Here is a 23,829-nt window from a genome sequence, read left to right as displayed (position 1 = left end):
CAAAATTGCCATAATTAAATTTGGACTTATGTTTACAGAAAGAGATCAGTTCATTTTTAGAATCTATTATATTGTTACTTTCAGGGGAAGTAATTATAGTTATAGCTTCGGTTGTGCAGAGGCGACATGACTTAGAGCCTGGAGTATAAGACTTAACTTTTTTATGATAGTCCATTTGATTGAGAAGGGAGTATTGTTAGAGTTAAGTTTTTTAATTAAAGTGGTTAGATAATATATATATATATATATATATATATATATATATATATATATATATATATATAGAGAGAGAGAGAGAGAGAGAGAGAGAGAGAGAGAGAGATGGGGAGATAGACAGATAATACTCGATGAGTAAAAATGAGGAAAAAAGTTTTAAAAATGAAAATTGTAGAATTTAGAGTGTGTGTGGACAATCTCAATCTTGTAGACGTCCGCCGTGTGTGTGTGTATATATAATTGTAGTAATAAAACTAGACAAGCACCCACATGTGCAGCCGTACGTGTTGTATACACGTAACATTGATAAATGTACACTGAATTATTCAATATTATTATTATTTTTTTTTTTTTTTTTTTTTTTTTTACAAGGGTGTCACCACTTATCAAGGCCCAGAGGCCACTCAAGGATAAGGGTTAATAGGTATACATTAGTCATTGTGATTTTAGCATAGTAAACAGTGGGAATTTTGTAACTTGGATTACTTAGGGGGACGATTCAATTAGAACTTGTTCACATTGGACTTTTTCTTTTTTTTTTCATAGGCATCAACACATTATCAAGGCCAAGAGGCCACTCAAGGATAAGGGTTAAAGAGTGTACAGTAGAAATATGTTAGCGACTGCTTATTTGCTTCGTGATGCTTGATTCTATAATCACGTTTTTTGCTACCTATTTCTCCAACTGTATTTACAAGCAGTAATTTTATTTCAATGTGAGCACTTATCTAGCTGCAAACTTACTTAGATCACGTTATAATATTGCGTCTCAAACATTAGTCGTTCAATAAGGTAATAAACACACACACCAAAATAAATACAGTTTTATCTATTTCAATTTTTAATTTCATTTTAATGTTTACTTCAACTGCAAAACCGATTTGTCTGGTGGATCAAAAGTCAGATGTAATTTATTTCTTTATTAAAAAAATCGTTATTCCGATTACACACAAATAAAAAAGTTTTATTAAATTCATAAAATAAGATTTTGTGGATGTGTTCATTTGCCTTTTTTATATTCAAATTCAAAAATATCCTTTTAAACCACAATGTATCTGTTTTCCTATTAATAGAATATTTATTTGATGTTTTTAAACAAGTGAGTCACCACTTATCAAGGCCTTAATCCCACTCGAAAACAAAGGATAATGTGTCAGGTGACCAGTGAGAAAATACCATGATAATCAGTAATGGTGGGAATTAGGTAGGATTTGATTTTTTAAGGAGACGGCTCAACAAGAACTTGTTTACATTGAACTTGAAAATGACTATATTGTAGTCAGCTGGAAAGCAACCTCGCGGTATTGTGTTCCAGGGAGATGTAGTTTTAGGAAAAAAACTTTGCCCATAAAAGTTTCGTTTCGTTTTAGGCACAGCTTGAGAGTGGAGGAAATTGTTGATAGTGGTTGTAGCTAGTCGAGTGTTGTGAATGTTTTACAGGTGTTGGGCATAGAAGGTCAGTTGCCAGTCAGATTAGGGCGAGCATATTATTATTATTATTATTATTATTATTATTATTATTATTATGGAAAAAGTGTAGTATAGTTACCAACCGAGATATTGAAAAACATTGTAGGATTAAATGTAGTATTTTATTATCACGACTAAATGTGTCTAAAATTGTGTTCGAAAGCTACATAAGACAGAGTGTCGGAATTTTATCTTGCTTCCAGATAAATTCGACGCTAAAGTAACTAACCTGAAAAAAAACAGCATGAAACCAAAGAGGGGGAGGGGGTAAAGAATAAAATATAAAGGTCTTGCTTTAAAACGAAGAAGAGATTTTATTTACAATAAAATTAGTTGCAAATTTTTCCCTTTGCGGGCATTAAATTTATGAAACGCCAAGGTAACATGTAATGAAAAAAATAACACTGGTTCTTATAATGAAGATGTCGTATCCATAAACAAATACAATAATAAGATTTAAAATAGTATCTCGCTTGTCCGGGTTTATTGTTTACCGGGTTTTCTTCTTTGTAGGAGATTCCAAAATTCCTTGTCATGTAAAATAAGGTATTTTCTTTAAAATAATTTCACTCCTTCTAAAATACGTGCAAAACCGTAGTCACGTAGATAGTTTTCATAAGTATGTCTCGTCACATATCCAGATATTCTTGCCAGGGTTTTCTTCTTTGAAGGAGGCTCGTCAAAATTCCATTTTCAGCGCCAGCCAATGAACCAAACGCCCAAATTCCACGTCCGCGGAATTTCAAAAGAGGGTGAAATACACACTGGGCTCGTGACGTCCTCACAGAGCTAGCATTTCCCTTTTCTCCATATTAAAGGGAGTTTCGTACAAAGCCAAAATGTACGAACCTAAGAATGAAAAAAAGATACAAAATACAAAAAATCAAATACAAGAACCAGATAAAAAATAATAAATGTAAACAGGGGGGGATACACTATTATTGGTACAAAAAAAATTCCAACGAGGCTATTATTGACTTTGTATATCTGTTAAAACAACCAATGAAAACGTTTCAAAATTATTATAAAAATTGTTGAATTTTGGATTCACTCAGTTTGCCGTTTACTTCGTCACGGACCGCATTTAATTCTTGGCTGCCATCTTGGTTACTGATCTGAACTACGCCGCCATCTTGGTTACTGGTCTGAACTATGCCGCCATCTTTGTTCAACACAATGTCTCAAAACTTAACAGGTTATGCGCCCAGCCACCGTCTTCTTTGACGGATCGGAATCTAAATTCGAATTGTGGCAGGTAAAATTTCTGGGATATCTAAGGATTCGAAAGCTACACAACGTCATACAATCTCCAACACAGAATCCAAACGACCCCGAATTTCTCAAAAAGAACACGACTGTTTTTGCAGAACTGATTCAATGTTTAGACGATAGAAGTCTGTCTCTGATTATAAGAGACGCATTGGATGATGGAAGGAAAGCATTGAACATATTAAGAGAACATTATTTATCAAAAGGGAAATCGAAAATAATATCCCTATATACAGAATTAACGTCTCTGAAATACCACGAGGATGAAACGATTACCGACTACATTATAAGGGCAGAAACAACCACCAATGCCTTAAAACTCTCAGGTGAAATAATAAGCGATAGCTTGTTGATATCAATGACCCTCAAGGAACTTCCAGCCGATTTTAAACCATTTACAACTGTTTTGACTCAGAAAGACAAACCCATAAATTTCAACGAATTTAAAGTGATATTGCACAGTTACGAAGAGACTAATCATATGCTCGTGGACAATAATAACTCCAGCAATATTATGAAGTTCAAAAATGCTTCTCGAAAGCAGACACCACCAAATTACGCACCTCACCGCAACGTATTCTCGAAAAGTAATTTTCCCAAGATAATAAAACTTATCTGCTATAATTGTGGACTACTCAACCACAAAAGTTTCCAATGTCGATATAAACGCTCTAAAATGGACTCCATAGAAAACGTTGAGAACTTTGAGGAAGAACATACATTTCTATTCACATGTAACTTTGACAATACCACAAACGGTAAAAATCTCCTTGTAGACTGTGGTGCTACAGCGCACATTATCACCAAGGAATCTGATTTTATTAATTTTGATTCAAACTTTAATCCTCAAAGTCATTTTGTCAAACTTGCCGACGGTAGTCAAATAAATGATATAGTCTTGAAAAGAGGCGATGCTAAAATATACCTAAAAAATAATAAAGGCGAAATCTGTAACTGTATTCTAAAAAATGCTCTGTTCATACCTACATTTAAGCAAGACATATTTTCCGTGCAGGCTGCAATTAAACAAGGCGCGAATATACAATTTGGCCAAAATACATAAAAATTTATATACCCCAATGGAACTATATTTGACATTAAAGAAAATTGCCGACTATATTATTTAAAAAGTATGGTTCCCTCAAAAACTGCCTATCACGACTTGGAAACCTGACATAAAATTCTAGGACACTGCAATACAGTTGATATTAAAAAATGACCATAAAAATAGCCCAGCATACTTAATCTACTTCGCAGTTCAAAATGCCATAAAAAGGGTTAGATGTGTAAAATTCAACGATACATTAAATTTAAAAAATGGCGATCCAGTGGATGAAAAACGTGAAATATTACCTAGCATCTTAATCGATCACAATGAAAATATTAATAATGACGACAATTACAGTACTTCTGACGAAAATAGTAACCAGACACATCGATACCCAATAAGGGAGCGAAAAAGGCCAGACTTCTTACAAATTGAAAAGATATAAGATTACGCCGTGGATTACTGTTATTCGTTGAACAGCGCACCGGAAAGTTATAATGAGGCAATTAATTCAGAAAATCACCAAGAATGGGAACAAGCTATGGTATCTGAATTGAAAGCTTTATCTGATAATAAGACATACGAAATAGTGGCAAAACCAACAGATAAAAATATAATTTCTTCATGCTGGATTTTTTTCAAAAAAAATCACAGCTTCTGGCAGTGAAACTTTTAAAGCAAGATTTGTTGCAAAAGGTTTCTCACAAATTTCTGGAGTGGAATATTTTGCAACATTTTCACCAACAACAAATTTAACGACAATTAGAATTTTATTACAACTTGCCACTCAATACAATTTAAAAATACATCAAATGGATGTAAAAAATGCTTATTTAAATGCTCCGATTGACTGTGAAATCTACATTTACCCTCCAGAGGGATTTAAAATGAAAAATAAAAATTAGGTGTAGAAATTAAATAAATCGTTATATGGACTAAAACAAAGTGCACACAATTGGAATTTAACACTCCATAATTATTTAATAGCACAGGAATTCAAACAATGTCCCGTAGACGCGTGCACGTATACCAAAAATGTAGGTAATAAATTGTTGATTTTGGTTTTTTGGGTTGACGATATATTACTCGCCTCAAACTGTGACAACACTTTAAAAGATGTTAAAAATGAATTAAATAAAAAATTTAAAATGGCCGATCTTGGACGACTGTCATGGTTCCTTGGTATAAAATTTACCTGCGAAAATGAAACTATAAATATGAACCAATCACGATACATTGAAAAAATTCTGCTCAAGTTCGGAATGCAAGATTGTAAGCCGCATTCAACTCCCATCGAAATGGACATAAATAAAAATATAGGGACCGAAACAAAATTCATAGATAACCGAATATACAGGGAAATAGTAGGGAGCCTCATCTACTTGATGACCACAACAAGGCCTGACATATGTTACACTGTAACAAAGCTATCTCAAAACTTATCGAAACCGACAATTAAAGACCTTAATCGTGCAAAACAAATCCTTCGTTACCTAAAAGGAATCAAGGAACAATCTTTAAGATTTAAAAAAATCTACATATCCTCTAAATTTAGAAGGCTTTTCGGATTCAGATTGGGCTTACTCTGAGGATAGAAAGAGTATAGCGAGGTATTGTTTTAGACTGTCAAAGACTGGACCTCTGATCTCTTGGAAAACTAAAAGCACAAATTGTTGTCCTTTCTACTTGTGAAGCAGAATATGTGGCTCTTACTCATTCCGCGCAGGGGGCAATTTTTCTGAACACCCTTCTAAAATCTATTTTAAAACTAGATCTAAGTAAAAACCTATAGTAATTCATTGTGATAATCAGAGAAGTATCTTATTAGCAAATAATTCTATGATTCATCAAAGGTCGAAGCATATTGATATCAGATATCATTTTATAAGGGATGAAATAAGGAAAAAATCTATTACTCTTACTTATGTGACGTCTGAGAATAATATAGCCGACATTTTCACTAAATCTATTAAAAGAATAAAATTAAGACATTTTATAACCGAACTTTTTGGAATCTAATTATGAATAAATCTCTTTTCAGAAACCCAAAAGGAGAAGCATGAACAGTAAAAATCACACCAAAAAAAAAATTGTAAATTGTCCCGGGCACGACGTTAAACTGCGACCATTTCTACCTTACTAACGAAATTAACCAACTAATACCTAACATAATGTTTCCAGTTTTTGTTACAAAAAAAAAAAAAAGAAAAAAAGCCACTTGTTAAAACCCTTTTGTAAACTTCCTATTTGTCAAATAGTTCTTTTTGTATCTCTTTTTTTTTTTTGGCAAACATTTGTTAAAACGAAACAAAAAATGTATATTTGTGAATTTTTGTGCATATGTTTATATGTATTTGAAAAGTATTGTATTTGTATTTTTATATATATTTGAAAAGTGTTTATTTTTATATGTATAAAAAAATGGCTTCTTTTTGCACACATTATACCAATATATTAATAATTCTTTTTGACCAATGGGAATAAAGACAAATTCCCCCAAAACCAGAAGAAGAAAAGGAACAAAAAAAAAACAATTATTTTATTGGTTTATTTTTCTTTGTTCATTTATTTTTTTTGTTTATTTATTTTTCTTTCCTTTTCTCAAGTGAAACCAAAATTGAATCCGAAAGGATTTTTCCATTATATTAAAAAAGGGGGTGTGTAAAATGTTTTTGACTCGTAATGGGGGTAGTTATTTATTTGCCGCCCACCTCGGCAAAATGTGGCACAAGGCCAGAAAGTGGGGATCCAGCAGGCTCCCCTAAAGGAGGGGCACTCCTGCAATTGAAAAAATGGCCTGAGTAACCTCGTCGGCATTCCCCGGAAGGGGCGTCTCAGGCAGTAAGCAATGAACTTACTCCACCAGAAAGCCTAGTGGCAAGGCCTGGAAGGGTGGACCTCCTAGGTATTACCCAGGCGGCGTACCTCAGTCCAACAGGTGTTGGGCCGGTTCCCGGCCCCTCACCTGTCGGGCAGAGTGTCAAGAACGGATCCTTGATGAATACTACTACCCTGTCTCCCTGCAGCCAAAGCCGCTAGGAGACCTTTCCCATCAGACGAACTAATGAGGTATGAGATGAATGGATTCGCCAATCATTTTTATAACCAATGGCTGGGCTAAAACAACCAATGAAAACGTTTCAAAATTATTATAAAAATTGTCGAATTTTGGATTCAATCAGTTCGCCGTTTACTACGTCACGGACCGCATTTGATTCTTGGCCGCCATCTTGGTTACTGATCTGAACTACGCTGCCATCTTGGTTACTAGTCTGAACTACGCCGCCATCTTTGTTCAACACAATATCTCAAAATTTAATGTTAAATTTTATAAAAATGTTTTTAGAGGCTAAAACTGAAAACATGTCACAATTTAAGGAAAACCGAAATCTATAAAAAAAATTAAATTATGTAATTCTTTTCTTTCACAGAAAAATGTTTATACATTAACTGTTGCTTTTACAGTTTCGGCCCCGAAACTATAATTGAACTCAGAGCCATCATCTGATGAAGACTTTGTTGGAAGCTGTAAATACTGGTCACGTGAGAGAGTCAAAAACAGATAAACATACAACAAATAATTTTTACCCAGCGATTTAACATTTAATTTTCTACCGACCTGTATAGTTTTCAACTTTCAAAATGTGTTTTCTTACTTTTGCTTTGACGATTTGTCAATCAAAAATAGTGTTGGAGTTTTTTGTTTTTTATGTGGTCGCTAATTTCAGACTTAAACAATAATTCTAAAGAATTACTTACTAGCTGAGATGATTATTAATAATGAAACCCCTTCTCAAAGGGTAAGAAGGCAAAGCCTGGGAGAGTGAACCGCCTAGAATTGCACAGAACTAGAGATACCAGAGTCAACAGGGAAGAAGCCACCTCAACAATGACATAGGCTCTGTTGGCTTTGGCTCCGAGGGAAAACAGAAATTCAATTCTGGGTCCTCTATTCTATTTTAAGTAAAACTAGGTGTCTTTTTTCTTATCATTTTGTTTTCATTGGTGATGGGGCATCCTACTGGATGCCAGACATTCACCTGCTATCTCAGAGAAAGGCTGGCAACGTCTCTTCAGAGACTGCAGAAAGGAGAAAAGAACATTATCCACCAGATGCCGAAGAGGATGCTCTGGGCAGCTGCTTCCCAGATGCGGCAACACTACTTCATTCTACGACGTACTTGAATCTTGTACAGGTAGAGGTTTTCATCGGAAGTGAGATATCTACAAGAGCGGTTGAATGATCCTCAGATTCAAAAATTAGTTCTAAGTGACAGTCTTTTGGAGGTTAAAGGTTCAATCCTTACGACAGATAATGATGTAAGAATGGAAACAAAAATTTACCAACTGAAAAACGAATGAGATATTTTGCATGTTGTATATGGCCATCAACCCGAGGAAAAAAAGAGAAAGGCTTCTAACCACCATTTTAGATTTTTATAGTTGAGACTGATTTGCATATGTGAATAAATTAATTTGCATAAACGGTCGGATTACATCGGGCAGCTGGTTTTTGGAGAAAGCCGAGAAAAGTGTTGTTAGATTATAATTTATCAAGAATCATTTCAGCGTTTGATGAATAGCAATTTTATTTGAAGATTGGATTTTTATTGTGACATTTTTTTATTATTATGACTTTTTTATTATTGTGACATTTTTTTTATTATTATGACATTTTTTATTATTATGACATTTTTTATTATGACATTTTTTATTATTGTGACATTTTTTATTATAGTGACATTTTTTATTATTATGACATTTTTTATTATTATAACATTTTTTATTATTGTGACCTTTTTTATTATGACATTTTTTATTATAGTGACATTTTTTATTATAGTGACATTTTTTATTATTATAACATTTTTTTTATTATTGTGACATTTTTTATTATGACATTTTTTATTATTGTGACATTTTTTTATTATTATGACATTTTTTTATTATTATGACATTTTTTATTATTATTGTGACATTTTTTATTATTATGACATTTTTTCTAAACGTGACATTTTTTTATTATTATGACATTTTTTTATTATTATGACATTTTTTATTATTATTGTGACATTTTTTTATTATTATGACATTTTTTCTAAACGTGACATTTTTTTTATTATTATGACATTTTTTTATTATTGTGACAATTGTTATTATTATGACATTTTTTATATTGTGACATTTTTTATTATTGTGACATTTTTTTTCTTACAGATAACAAATAAGGATACCATAAGTTAACACTTGAAGCGGCCAGGATGAGAATAATCTACCCCTTTATTACAGATATGAGCCTCTCGATCAGATCATTACTTTACACATCAACTAATTCCCCTCACCCCATTGACTATTTAAATATAGCCTGAAGTTATTTATCTCCCTCTCACATGGTGGATTGATGTGACACAAGGGTCGGAAAGTGAGATTTGAAAAGCCAGTACCTTAGCGGAATCACAGTCTTACTATTTAGACATTACATAATTTCATGTATATTTTAGCAGTGGGGTGGGGATATGAAGTCAGTCCCAGAAATGGCTGAAACAGTTTACGATTTAAACATTACTTTATTTCATGTATATTTTTAATCGTGGGGTGGTGGACATGAAGTCAGTCCCGGGTTCGAATGAGATAAGTGCAAATATATAGTAGCAAAAAGCGTCGCCCAGTATTGAATGAGATAGATGGAAAACATATAGTAGCAGAATACCCAGTGTCGCCCGGGATCGAATGAGATAGGTGAAAGATATATACTAGCAGAATATGCGGCGTCACCTGGGATTGGATAAGATAGGTGGAACATATATACTATGAGAATACCCGGAATTGATTGATGTGTTTACAGATACATCAATCATGAAATAATCAGCCCAGGCAATATGTCAAAGTTATTATTTAAGTAAGGGGGATCGACATAGTGGGTTAAAGTTATGAAAATTATTGTGAAAATTAGTAACATATCCAAGAATTATGAAAAATGATGAAATGTGACTTACTTGATTGATGTGTTTGTAATGAAATAATAAGCCCAGATAATATATCAAAGTTATTATTTAAGTAAGTAGGAGGCTATAAGGTGTGTTAAACTTATGAAAAATTACTGTTGAAATTAGTAACATATCCAAGAATTATGAAAAATGATAATATGTGATTTAATTAATTAGTGTGTTTGCAATGAAATAATCAGACCAGACAATATATCAAAGTTCTTATATTAGTAGGATAGGGCATAATGTGGGTTTTAATTATAAAAATATTTTGTCGAAATTAGTACCATATCCAAGAATTATGAAAAATGACAAAATGTGAGTTAATTGATTGGTGTATTTGAAATGAAATAATCAGCCCAGATAATATATCAAAGTTATTATTTTAGTATTGGGTGGTTAATAATGTGTGTTAAACGTATAAAAAGTGATTGTCGAAATTAGTAACATATCCGAGAATTATGAAAAATGATGACATGTAAATTAATTGATAATTGTACTCTTTATGAAATCATAAGCCCAGACAATATACCAAAGTTATTTTTTAGTAAAAGAGGGCGATGAGTATGGTTTAAATTATAAAAAAATATTGTCGAAATTAGTAAGATATTCAAGAATAACGAAAAATGATGAAATGTGAATTAATTGATTGGTGTGTTTATAATAAAATAATCAACCAAGACAATATATCAATGTTTTTATAAAAGTAAGGGGGAAGGCGATAAGGATGGCTTAGATTATAAAAAAATTATTGTTGAAGTTAGTAACATATCTAAGAATTACGAAAAATGATGAAATGTTAGTTAATTTATTGGTGTGTTTGTAATAAAATAATAAGCCCAGACAATAAATCAAAGTTATTTTTTAGTAAGAGAGGGCGATAGGGATGGTTTTAATTACAAAAAGTTATGGTCGAAATTAGTAACATATCCAAGAATTATGAAATATGATTAAAAGTGAGTTTATTGATTGGTGTGTTTATAATAAAATAACCAGTCCAGACAATATATCAGAGTTATTTATTACGTTAGTAAGAGAAGACGATAAGGATGGTTTAAATTATGAAAAATGACTGTCGAAATTAGTAACATAGCCAAGAATTGTTAAAAATGATATGTGATTTAATGCATTAGTGTGTTTGCAATGAAATAATCTGACCAGACAATATATCAAAGTTATTGTTTTTGTAAGGGGGCGATGATGTCGGTTTAAATGATAAAAAATGATTGTTGAAATTAGTAATATATCCAAGAAATATGAAAAATTATGAAATGTGAGTTAATTTATTGGTCTGTTGTAATGAAAAAATCAGCCCAGACAATATATCAAATTTATTACTATAGTAAGGGAGGAAGCTATAAAGTGTGTTTAACTTATAAAAAGTATTGTCGAAATTAGTAACATATCCAGGAATTATGAAAAATGATGAAATGCGAGTTAATTGATTGGTGTGTTTGTAATGAAATAATCAGCCTAGACAATAAATCAAAGTTATTATTTACTAAAGGTTGAGATGTGAAAATGTGGGTTAAAATTATGAAAAACGATTGTCGAAATAAGTAACATATATAAGAATTATGAAAAATGATGAAATATGATTTCATGCGTTAGTGTGTTTGTAATGAAATAATCAGGCCAGACAATATATCAAAGTTATTATTTCATTAAGGAGAGTGCGATAATGTGGGTAACAATTATGAGAAATGATTGTTGAAATTATTAACATACTCAAGAATTATGTAAAACGATTAAATGGAGGTTAATTGATTGGTGTGTTTCTAATGTAAAAAAGCAGCCCAGCAAATATATCAAAATTATTATTTTAGTAAGTTTGCTTAGAAACATAAAAAAACTATTGTCGAAATTAGTAACATATCCAAGAATAATGAAAATGATGAAATGTGAGTTAATTGATGTGTGTCTTTGTAATGAAATAATCACCCCAGATAATATATCAAAGTTATTATTTAAGTAAGTAGGAGGCTAAGGTGTGTTAAACTTATGAAAAATTACTGTTGAAATTAGTAACATATCCAAGAATTATGAAAAATTATGAAATGTGATTTAATTGATAGTTGTGTGTGTTTGTTTTTTTTTTTCATTAAATAATCAGCCCATACAATGATTGTCGAACATAATAACATATTCAATAATAATGAAAAATGATGAAATGTAAGTTAATTGGCCGGTGTGTTTGTAATGAAATAATCAGCCCAGGAAATATATCAAAGTTATTATTTTAGTAAGGGCGAGATACAGTTTTAAAAAAAGGGCTAGAATAATATGATTGTGCTTTGATTCATGCTGAACAGAACGCCCACAGAATGCCCAGCAACAATATATTACATATGAAAAATGCTGCTGTGAAATTTCCACAAGTCCCGCTAGTTATTAATATCATAATTACTATTATTGTTGTTATTATTATTATTATCACCATTATCGTTTCTATTATCATTTTTATCATCAGCATCATCATCGTGAATATTCTTATTTTTATTATCAATATGAATAATATTATTATTATTATCATTATTATTATTATTATTATTATTATTATCATGAATATTCTTCTTATTATTATTATAACTATTATTATTATTATTATAACTATTATTATTATCATTATTATTATAATTATTATTATTATTATTATAACTATTATTATTATTATTATAATTATTATTATTATTATTATAATTATTATTATTATTATAACTATTATTATTATTATTATGATAATTATTATTATTATTATTATAATTATTATTATTATTATTATTATAATTATTATTATTATTATTATTATTATTATTATAACTATTATTATTATTATTATAATAACTATTATAATTATTATTATTATTATTATTATTATAACTATTATTATTAAACTGTTAGAATCTTTTTTAGAACAATTTTAAGCTCTTGTTTTCTTGCATTCCAAATTTATAGGCTAAGTTTTGGAACTCCAAACAAGACATATTGTCATCGAAGCGAAAGTGGTTGTTGTTAAAGGTGGCATAAATATAGGATGTAACCTTGGTGGGGAGTTGGGTAACAACATATTTATTCACATTACATTTAGATCGTACCCTGGCTTGGTTATTTGCATATGTATCATGCAGCTGCCAGTGATAGTGGCTCTGTTACAATCAATTGAAGCAGAAGGCTTTCCAACATCAAAGGATCTCAACAGTGAAGAGTTGGGATTTTGCTGTTTGTTGGGTTAGTTAGGAGTATGGGTGTCGGGGGGGGGTACAGGTGCTATTAGTTCATCAGAGCACATTTTATTTATTTATTTATTTATTTATTTTTAATTACATTTTCACCCCAAACAAGGCACATTGCCACTTTGGTGTAGGGGGCTACTATCAGGGGCAGCAACTACTGGGGCACTATGTTGGGATTTGGGCAGCAAGATGTCGGTTCACGTTACACTTGAACTTCTGCATGTCAGTACAGTTGGGGAAGTAAGGACCTGGAATGGAATTCCAGAGTCTAGCGGTTCTGACGAAGAAACTACTGGAGTAGAAAGATCTTTTACATCTAGGGATCTCTACTGTGTGGAGGTGGGATTTAGCTGCCTGACGGGTTTGTCGAGGGTGTCTATGTCGTGGGGGCAACAGTGTCTGCACTTTGTCAGAGCATTCACCATTAAAATACTTGTAGAACAGGCAGAGGGATGCAACATTTCGTCGATGGGACAGAGGCTGAAGCTTAGATGCCAGTTCAGGGCCTATCAGATTGGCGGCTCTCTTTTGAACCTTGTCTAGGAGCGAGAGACTAGCAGCAGATGCACCAGCCCAAATGTGACAGCAATACTCCATACATGGGCGAATGGTGGCCTTATAGAGGTATAAGATACTTTCAGGTGTCAGTAGTTTTCTAGCACAGTAGAGAGAGCCTACCTTCTTCATAGCAGCCTTGGCAATGTTTTCAATGTAATTGCTCCAACTCATGTTTCCTGTGAACGTTAGGCCAAGCAGTTTGAAAGATGTAGTCTCAGATAGGGAGTCACTAGCCATTGCTATTGGTGGCAGAGAAGGTTTCTTGTAATTATTGAAGGAAACCAGTTTAGTCTTGGCAGCATTGAAGGTGACCATCCATTTATGTCCCCATTCCACTACAGATTAATGCTAATAAGACTAAGTTGATCTCCTTTAATAATTACAAGAAGACTCTCCAACCACCGATATCCATGACAAATAACATCCTACCTGAGAATTCTTCTTTCAAACTCTTTAGCTTTACATTCACGGGCAATATGAACTGGAACAAATATATTGAGGACATTGCGAAGGCTGCTGCAAAGAAAATGGGTTCCCTCTATCGTGCTAGAAGACTACTCACACCTGAGAGTATCCTGTACCTCTACAAGGCCACCATTTTCCCATGTATGGAGTATTGTTGCCACATTTGGGCTGGTGCATCTACCACTAGTCTCTCTAACTTGGATAGGGTCCAAAAAAGAGTTTTCAATCTAATAGGTCCCACTTTGTCAACTAAGCTCCAACCCCTGTCTCATCGCTGCAATGTTGTATCCTTGTGCCTGTTTTACAAGTATTTTAATGAAATGTGCTCTGATGAACTCGTTGCACTTGTGCCCTCTTGACATACATAAACCCACTTAGCAACAAAATCACACCCCTTCACTGTTGAGGTCCCTAAATGCCAAAAAGCTTTATAATTTAATAGTTTCTTCCTTCGAACAGGTAGACTTTGGAATTCCCTTCCTACTACCTGCTTCCCTGACTGTACTCATATGCAGAAGTTTAAATGTAATGTAAACCAACATCTTGTTAATCTTTCCTAGGCATGATCTCAAATAGTAGCCTCTTATCTCCAAATGGCGATATGCCTTGTTAGGTGTGAACGTGAATGAAAAAAAGAAATACATGCAGGGGTGCAGCACTGCAGCATTGTTTGTGGTAATTGCAAAAGTAACGATAAATAATTTGAGACCATAAACTACTTAAATTCTTTTTTTTTTTTTTTTTATTGAAATCGGTCATGAAATAACAAAAAAATAAACCCACAAAACAAAATGGGGATGAGATAAAGTGTGTGGGAGGGGGAATATTAACACAAGTTAAATAAAAGATATAAAAAATAAAAAAAAAAATTTAAAAAAAACGCCCGCCATTACGTGTACCAAACAAAAAAAAATAAACAAAAACCAAATTTGTTTATTTGACCTTAATCCGTGACAATCCTTTCGAGGTGAGTTGTATCAAATGTAGACTCTCTGCCTTCCTTGACTCTCTTAGTTACTGACATTAATTTTTCAAATCAAAACTCCATTAGGTAAAAATAAAATGACGAAAATCAAGCACTAATATTAAAATTAATATAAAATAATGCCTCATTTGGTAAAGTTTGTTTGTTTTTTGTTTTGTTTGGGTTTTTATTACTGTACACATAGATTCGAAAAAGTTGTCAAAAAAACAAATATATAACAAATAAATATTATCAAAGGCAAGATAAGTTACTTTTCTACCAAACTGGATACATTTTTTGTGTTTTTATTCAATGTAACATGTTTATTCAGCTCGAAAAACATGCAGTGTTTACCGATGTATTGGAAAATTAAAAATGGCGTCTCACTCCCTCTTTAACACGATAAGTTTGGGAAAAGGTGTTATAAATAATAAACTAGACAAAATACTATTAAAAAAACACCAAATATATGTCACCTTATGTCACGGTAACATATATTGAGCGAATTTCTAACAGTATTTTGTCTAGTTTATTATTTCTAACATCTTTTCCTGAACTTACCGTGTTAAAGAGAGAGTCGGGCGCCATCTTGAATTTTCCAATACATCGGTAAACACTGTATGCTTTTCGAGTTGAATAAACATGTTACATTGAATAAAAACACGGAAAATATATCCAGTTAGGTAGAAAAGTAACTTATCTTGCCTTTGATAACATTTATTTGTTATATATTTGTTTTTTGACAACTTTTTCGAATCTATGTGTACAGTAATACAAACCCGGATGTTTCTTCAGTTAAGTCCAAAAATTCAGTACAAAAAGTTAAGACGCCGGAAGTGAACTCGGTTTAGCTAAAATATGAAACGGAACGGAAGTCACTAAACATAAAACGAAATACGTATGGAAATAATTTATGTCAAAAACTTATTTTTTGTTTTAACACTTATTATGCTATCATGAAATAATTAAAAAAAAATAATGATAAACTTAGATTTCAGTTTCGTTATTCAATTAAAAATAGCTACTTTGTTTTATTTATGACAAAAGTTTGTGATAAAATTTGTGAAATTTTTAATTATTTCCATATGAATATATTTTAAATAGTAAGAAAATTATTTATAGAAATGTAAACTATGAAAAATTTTAAATTACTTCTTGAAATAAAATATTTTCATGTGAATATATTTTAAATATTTTAAAACAATATTCACAGAAATGTAAAAAAAATATAAAAGTTTATTATTTTTTAATTGTTTCATGATGAAACAAGAAGTGTTTCCATATGGTTTCGTATTTTGTTCCATGCTTAGTGACTTCCGTTCCATATTTCACTAAACCGAATCCACTTCCGGCGGATTAACTTTGTGTACTGAATTTTTGGACTTAACTGCTTCTTCGTTATAACAGCGAAATTCGAAAACGAAATTTTGAGTTTCAAGATAAACCAATACACACTTAACTGTCATGTCGCAGTAATGAACATATCCAACAAGTAAGAAAAACGATAAGGTAGAAAATTAATTATTAATGAAAATAGTTTTTGAAGATAATTAGCGAAAATTAAGTTTTGCTAAAGAAAAAAGAAACAGGAGAGTTCAACCCGTAACAAGGGAGGTAATTATTTTTTCTGAAAACTTTAAAAATCTTAGGCAAATTTAGCAAACCTTATTTTTCACTAATTGTCTTCAAAAACTATTTTCGTTAATAATTAATATTCTACTTCATCGATTTTCGTAATTTTTGGATATGTTCATTATTGTGACATGGTTGTTAAGTAGATTCAATTGGTTTTACTTGAAATTCAATATTCCGATTTTCGAATTTCGCTATTAAAACGAAGAAGCGCACTTCTATCTTTACCAAAAAGAAGAAATGGGAAAAGAAATGTCTCATTATGGAAATAGAGCGAGGATTTCTTTCCCAATTCATTTCAAACGGGAGGGGGACTGTCGAACTTGTTATTAGTTTTCGCTTTTTCCATAAGCACTTGGTCCTGGATATGACCTTAAACTATATCCGATAGTGAGGCCCCAGCTTGCGGGCATTGGGGAGTGTGGATCCCCCCTTTTAATTGCCATTGCTCCCAGATCCACTCTGACCAGGGTGGTAGTACCTGTTAGGGTTTCAACTATGGGTTGAATAGAAACCGACTCGAAAAAAAAAAAAAAAAATATATATATATATATATATATATATATATATATATATATATATATATATATATATATATATATATATATATATATATTCTATAAAAAAGAAATTCTTCAAAATAACCGGATTCGACATTAAATAACCCAAAAAGGGTTGATATGCTGTAAAACAAAAACAACCAACCAACCAACCAACCATAAACACTTGAAATTGTTTCTTATGGCAGTTGTTTTTGTTTTTTGTTTTTTGTTTTTTTTTGTTTGTTTTTTTTTTTTTGTTTTTTGTTTCTTTTTACCTGCTAACTTTTGTGTGACTGGATAGATGTTTATATAGATAATGAAAATACACGCTTACAAAAATGAAAGAAAACTGTGCTTCTTCGCTAGTGTTCACATGAATATTAATATTCATATAAAATAACATACCACTTGGTAAAGTTACAAACAGAAATGAAACATTACGTTTCAGAATTTTCGGGGATGAGGAGGATCGGTTATTTGTATTGTTTGGATTAATCGGACTACTGTTCTCATCTTGAGTGTCATTTTCACAACGTTTCGATCGATGTAACCTTCGACCTTCTACAGGTCTATCTTGTCAAACACGGGAATGTCTTTGTTAAATTCGAGAATTTTGACGTAATTTTAAGGACCCGTGGCACAGTCAAGAGTACTTGGAAAAATCAAGCCTAAAAGCAATGTTCTCCTGAAGGTTAAGGGTTCAATTCTCAGTGTGGACAACCGAAAAATAAAATTGCGAATTATTCAGGACCTCTATCCAGTCATGGTTGACCGAACAAAAGCATGCTACCCCTTTGAAGTAAATAAAGGGTTCCGTTCGAATTTCTGTCCAAACTCCCGATTTTGAAAAGATAAACCTGTAAAAGTTCGGAGGTTACATCGACCAAAACGTTGTGAAAATCGGGTTTGTACACATAGATTCGAAAAAGTCGTCAAAAAACAAATATATAACAAATAAATGTTATCAAAAGCAAGATAAGTTATTTTTCTACCAAACTGGATATATTTTTCGTGTTTTTATTCAATGTAACATGTTTATTCAGCTCGAAAACCATACAGTGTTTACTGATGTATTGGAAAATTCAAGATGGCGTCTGACTCCTTCTTTAACACGGTAAGTTTGGGAAAAGGTGTTATAAATAAAAAAAACTGGATAAAATACTGTTAAAAACTTGCTGAATATATGTTAACGTGACATAGCTTGACATATATTCGGTGGGTTTTTAATAGTACTTTTTCTAGTTTTTTATTTATAACACCTTTTCCCAAACTTATCGTGTTAAAGAGGGAGTGAGACGCCATCTTGAATTACATCGGTAAACACTGTATGTTTTTCGAGCTGAATAAACATGTTACATTGAATAAAAACACGAAAAATATATCCAGTTACGTAGAAAAGTAACTTATCTTGCCTTTGATAACATTTATTTGTTATATATTTGTTTTTTGACAACTTTTTCGAATCTATGTGTACAGTAATACAAACCCTGAAAATCAAACTCAAGACGAGAACAGTAGTCTGATAAATCCAACTAATAGAAATAAGATAGAAAAGAAAACGTCTCAAATTGCAAAAATAAGAAAAAAAAAACGTATTCATCGGTATAAAAAAGAAAAAGGAAAAATCATATATCAATCTGTTTTTATTCTGAATTCATTTCAGATAGGATGACTGATTGTCTGACTTGTTATTTAGGTTTAATTTTCCCAGAATGCATAAAATTCTTCGAAAATAAAAGACGTTTAAAAAATAATTGCATATGAAGGAAACGAAGGTATAAAAAAAAAAAAAAAAAAAATCTGCCATTACGTGTACTAAAAAAATAAACAAAAACCAAATTTGCTAATTTGACCTCAATCCGTGACAATCATTTTCAGGTCAGTTGTACCGAATATAAAACACCGATACCGCCATTAATTTTTCATATAAAAACTATTACGTAAAAAAAAAATAGCATTATACCTCGCTAGCGTTAGCATTAATATAAATATATCATATATATATATGACATATGCACACGCGCACACATTTACATGTGTGTTTATAATATATTTATGTAGGATATATATTACATATGTATATATATATATATATATATATAAACATAATATATATAAATATATATATATCAACATAATATATTATATATATATAAACATAATATATATATATATAAACATAATATATATATATAAACATAATATATATATATATAAACATAATATATATAAATATATATATATATAAACATAATATATATATAAACATAATATATATATATAAACATAATATATATATATAAACATAATATATATATATATATAAACATAATATATATATATATAAACATAATATATATATATATAAACATAATATATATATATATATAAACATAATATATATATATATAAACATAATATATATATATAAACATAATATATATATATATATATATATATATTTATATATATAATATATAAATGTAATATACATAATATATATAAAAAGGAATATATAATATATATATATATATACACACACACACACATATATATATATATATATATATATATATATATATATATATATATATATATATACTAGCAAAAGTACCCGTTGTTGGCTAGGTTCAAAAACAGCCTACAGAAAATGGACTCTGATTTATGAAAGTATGATAGGTTATGAAAAGGAAGGGTTGTAAAGAGATAGCTTCGAATTTGGGGGTATCAAAACCAAAGCAAAATATGATGAAAGTAAAAATAAAATAGATAAACCCCATAATTTATTATACCATACATGTTCACACTGAAACACTTATCGCAATATTCTGTGGATCTATATTAAAAAACCTTGTTAAACTTTGTGACATATTTCCATTCTATAGAGGTCAGGCGCGAACAAACACCCCATAATTTTATCATACCATATTTCTTCAAACTGAAACATAATTATCAAAGTATACTTACGCAGATAGATATGAAAAGTCTTTATTAAAGTTTGTGCCTATGGAGGCCAGGCGCAAACGCCGACCCCACAATTTTATTATACCATCCCTATTTAAGTTAAAACATACTTATCAAATTATTATTATGTACATCTATATCAAAAACACTTGTAAACGTTTTTTTTTTAATTGTTCGAAGATGTTTTCCCTCACATATACACACCCACATGTACGCACGCACATATGCACACACACGCACGCATATACACATCCTCATACACTCACATTCAGGTGCATACACACACACACACACACACACACATACGCGCACATGTACGCACGCATGCGAAACGTCACTTCCCCTGAAAGGAATTCTAGACAAGCGCAGTCAGAACACTCACCCCGATATAAAAGTCCACAACACTATTCAACTTCCTCTTTCTTCCCTTTTGCCTGGTTTCATCAACCAGGCAAGTTCGGCGTCCATAGCTCTTGACTTGAAGACTTTTCCACATGGATGACTGCTATCATGAACGCGCGGTTTTTCTGAGGCAAACACTCCCTTTCTATTTCCATTTCTACGTGCGGGACAGCTATTTCTTGTCCTCAACTTCATTCCTTTCCTTTCCAAGCATGTAGTCGTCAACGCCTAAATGAACACGTGTTACACCTAAACCATTTAATTTTGACAGAAAATAAATGACATGTTTATTTTATCCAGTAATTGAGTTTTGTTTCCTTCATTCCATTCGTTTCATTATTTTCTTTTGTAGCGAGTTAGAACCTATATCTAAAATTTGAAGTATTTACACCCCAAATTGTCGGAGGACTTTGGTAGAATTCTCAAAGGTCAAATTGTTGAACTTTGACCACTTAACAGCCAAATTTCTGGCCGAAAACCGATCACAAATATTTTCCCAAATCTCAGTACCTGTATATCAAATTTCGAGTCTGTAGACTTAAAATTGACAGAGTTATTGTGTAGGGAAATGTAAACAGACAGACAGACAGACACGTTCACTTATATATATATATATATATATTATTCAATCTTCACCCCCAAACAAGGCAAGTGCCACTTTGAAGTAGGGGCTATTATTGAGGACAATTTGCGAGGGCATTATGAAGGGAGATGAGTAGAAAGATGTTTGTTTACATTACACTTGAACTTCTGCATATCAGTACAGCTGGGAAACAGAATCCCGGAAGGGAGTTCCAAATACTTGCAGTTCTGGGGAAGAAAATAGTGGAGTAAAAGGCTTTCTTACACCTAGGGATCTCTACTGTAAAGGGGTGGGACTTAGTTGCTTGTCGGGTTTGTCGGGGGTAGTCACGTCGAGGAGGTACAAGTGCTTGCAGTTCGTTAGAGCAGCCACCATTAAAGTATTTGTAGAACAGGCAGAGAGATGTAACATTTCGTCGATGGGACAGAGGCTGAAGCTTAAATGACAGTTTAGGACCGATCAGGTTGGCGACTCTCTGTCCAGGAATGAGAGACAAGCAGCAGATGCACCAGCCCAAATGTGACAGCAATACTCCATACATGGGCGAATGGGGACCTTATACAGATACAGGATACTTTCAGGGGTAAGTAATTTTCTAGCATGGTAGAGAGAGCCCACCTTCTCTGCAGCAGCTTTGGCAATGCTCTCAATGTATATATTCCAGTTCATGTTCCCTGTAAACGTTAGGCCGAGGAGTTTAAAGGAAGTACTTTCAGGCAGTGTATTCTTAGCCATTGCTATTTGTGCTAGAAAAGGTTTCTTGTAGTTATTGAAGGGAACAAGCTTAGTCTTGGCAGCATTGAATGTGACCATCTATTTTTGTCCCCATTCCACTACAGATTGGAGGTCATCCTCTAGTGATTCTGCCATTTTCTTAGACATGTGTTCATTTGTTTTCCCCTCATGCCTGTTATAGAGGGTGGTGTTATCGGCAAATATACCCATCTCCGAAACAATTTTATCAGGGAGGTCATTTATGAATATCAGGAACAATAAAGGTCCAAGGATAGACCCCTGGGGTACTCCTGCATTTATATCATATTGTTTAGATGTACGACCGTCGATGACAACTTGGATTTTTCTCTTACTTAAGAAGGATTTAAGTACATTATGTATTCTTCCAGTGATACAATATGATCTAATTTTCCTTAGAAGACCATCGTGCCATACCCTCTCAAAAGCCTTAGATATATCAAGGGCTACCGCTCTACCCTCCCCTGTTTTATCCAGTGAACGGTATATACGTTCAGAGACTACAGTTAAGATATCTGCTGTTGAACGGGCTTGCCTAAATCAATATTGTTTGTCAGTCAGTTTAGCAGCTGTTAGGTGTTGGACTAGGGCTTGATTAACTAAGGATTCAAATATTTTGGCGAAAAGTGGGAGGAGGCTAATGGGGTGATAATTTAGTGGGTCAGTTATTTCACCAGAGTTCTTGAAGACTGGTACCACAGAAGCGGTTTTCCAGCAGCCGGGGGAAAGCAAGATTTGTTAAGGCATTTATTGTAAAGTTTGGAGAGAACTGGAGATGAGATCTGCTTTTGAGGTGTTTACGTTTTTTATGATACCATGCACCTGAGAAGGGGTGATTTTCAAATCGTCTAGTGTGGCGTCTGTCCACAAAGGAAAGTCGGAGAGGGAGTGGTGTGCCGGATCCAGTGTGGAGTTTGAGGCAAACCGACTGGCAAGCAGATTTGCCTTGTCGGCTACCGTGCAAGCAACCTCATGATTGTTTGATAGTGGGGGAATCGTTGACTGCCCATTATTTACTACACTGTTGTAGATTTTCCAAAAATCACGGGTTCCTAATTTCTGTGCTTCAATGCGTTTCCTGATGATTTCAGTGTAATCTGTCTTAGCTGTTGCTATCACTCTCTTACAATTACTTCTGGTTTCTATATAATTCTGTCTGTTTGAACTGGACTTATGTCGGTTGAATCTGCGGGACGCATGCTGCCTTTGAACAATAGCAGCTGCACAAGCAGAGGTAACCCATTGAGGGGTTTGCTACAGAATTTCCGTGTGGGAACACGTGCCTCAATTGCAGTTTTTAACCATTCAGTGGTCTCATTTGCACACTGTTCAGCTGGGAGAGAAAAGATATTTTCCCATGGGGCATCTCTGATGAGTTCCCTGATGGATTCCCAGTCGGCCATTTTGTTGTTTTGAGTAGTGGCTCTCCAGATTTAGGGCGAAACTTTAGGGTGATTTCTAACATTATCACTGCGTGATCAGCATTCCCAAGTGGGTTGTGGTTATTTGTTGTACAATCATCAGGAACCGTTGTCAGATATAGATCTAGAAGTGGGGCGTGCTGGTCTTGCAAGGCCCTGCATGTGCTGTCTGCTTATCTCGGCATTTGTTTCCAGTCATCCTTTACATATACATCACTTGTCATTGGTATTTAAACATATCCATTCAGGGAATATATATATATATATATATATATATATATATATATATATATATATATATATATAACTATATATATATATA

General features: G+C 32.5%; 1 long non-coding RNA gene across 3 annotated transcripts in view; it reads right to left on the bottom strand.

The window, feature by feature from the left end:
- Nucleotides 1–1,850: 1,850 nt before the first annotated feature.
- The window catches only part of LOC145297810 (uncharacterized), a 31,717-nt gene continuing 9,738 nt past the window's right edge, over nt 1,851–23,829 (bottom strand). For 2 of the 3 annotated variants that reach the window (XR_013870330.1, XR_013870331.1), the window contains exon 2: nt 1,851–2,535. This is a non-coding gene — a long non-coding RNA (uncharacterized LOC145297810). Of the gene's footprint in view, nt 2,536–20,730; nt 22,035–23,829 lie in introns of those variants that run through there. The other variant, XR_013870329.1, reaches the window with a different exon arrangement.

This window comes from Euprymna scolopes, chromosome 18, assembly GCF_053919585.1.
Source record: "Euprymna scolopes isolate OS-2025 chromosome 18, ASM5391958v1, whole genome shotgun sequence".
NCBI lineage: Eukaryota > Metazoa > Mollusca > Cephalopoda > Sepiida > Sepiolidae > Euprymna > Euprymna scolopes.
The sequence above is the reverse complement of the archived record's forward strand: the minus strand, read 5'-3'. Positions and strand labels throughout refer to the sequence as shown.